At 48.1% G+C, this 1,151-nt stretch overlaps 2 non-coding genes across 2 annotated transcripts; both read left to right on the top strand.

Moving 5' to 3' along the window:
- Positions 1-167: 167 nt before the first annotated feature.
- On the top strand, positions 168-286 carry LOC119347197. Its single transcript, XR_005168186.1, has one exon. It is a non-coding gene; the product is annotated as a 5S ribosomal RNA (ribosomal RNA).
- Positions 287-653: 367 nt separating this feature from the next.
- On the top strand, positions 654-772 carry LOC119347198. Its single transcript, XR_005168187.1, has one exon. It is a non-coding gene; the product is annotated as a 5S ribosomal RNA (ribosomal RNA).
- Positions 773-1,151: the final 379 nt, after the last annotated feature.

The raw sequence follows: 1,151 nt of genomic DNA on the forward strand, positions 1-1,151 counted from the left end.
GGGTGGAAACCGTGGAAAACTCGTCTCCGTGATTGAGCGGGAGAGTAAGTAGTATAGGACATTATCCATTGTTAGGGAACGGTTGTAATGGTAGTGAGAATGTAGAATCGTCTTTGGAGCGGACCTGGGAGTGGCAAGCATAAGGGACGAAGACGGGGAAACATGTCGGATGCGATCATACCAGCACTAAAGCACCGGATCCCATCAGAACTCCGAAGTTAAGCGTGCTTGGGCGAGAGTAGTACTAGGATGGGTGACCTCCTGGGAAGTCCTCGTGTTGCATTCCTTTTATAATTATTTTTTGCGCCTTGTGACAAACATATCGCACGTGCGCGATATATATTAATCCCGTTATATTATTTTTGACGTTTGCGATATGTTTAAGCTCGATGCTCATTGCTCGCGCGTCTTGGGGCGGCTTTGTGGCGCGAAGAGCGCTTTCTGAAAGGGGTGGAAAAAACTCGTGTTGGTGCGGTATGGAGGGAGGGGTGGAAACCATGGAAAACTCGTCTCCGTGATTGAGCGGGAGAGTAAGTAGTATAGGACATTATCCATTGTTAGGGAACGGTTGTAATGGTAGTGAGAATGTAGAATCGTCTTTGGAGCAGACCTGGGAGTGGCAAGCATAAGGGACGAAGACGGGGAAACATGTCGGATGCGATCATTCCAGCACTAAAGCATCGGATCCCATCAGAACTCCGAAGTTAAGCGTGCTTGGGCGAGAGTAGTATTAGGATGGGTGACCTCCTGGGAAGTCCTCGTGTTGCATTCCTTTTATAATTATTTTTTGCGCCTTGTGACAAACATATCGCACGTGCGCGATATATATTAATCCCGTTATATTATTTTTGACGTTTGCGATATGTTTAAGCTCGATGCTCATTGCTCGCGCGTCTTGTGGCGGCTTTGTGGCGCGAAGAGCGCTTTCTGAAAGGGGTGGAAAAAACTCGTGTTGCTGCGGTATGGAGGGAGGGGTGGAAACCGTGGAAAACTCGTCTCCGTGATTGAGCGGGAGAGTAAGTAGTATAGGACATTATCCATTGTTAGGGAACGGTTGTAATGGTACTGAGAATGTAGAATCGTCTTTGGAGCAGACCTGGGAGTGGCAAGCATAAGGGACGAAGACGGGGAAACATGTCGGATGCGATCAT

The sequence above is a fragment of the Triticum dicoccoides genome, unplaced genomic scaffold (assembly GCF_002162155.2).
Source record: "Triticum dicoccoides isolate Atlit2015 ecotype Zavitan unplaced genomic scaffold, WEW_v2.0 scaffold60436, whole genome shotgun sequence".
NCBI classification, from domain to species: Eukaryota; Viridiplantae; Streptophyta; class Magnoliopsida; order Poales; family Poaceae; genus Triticum; species Triticum dicoccoides.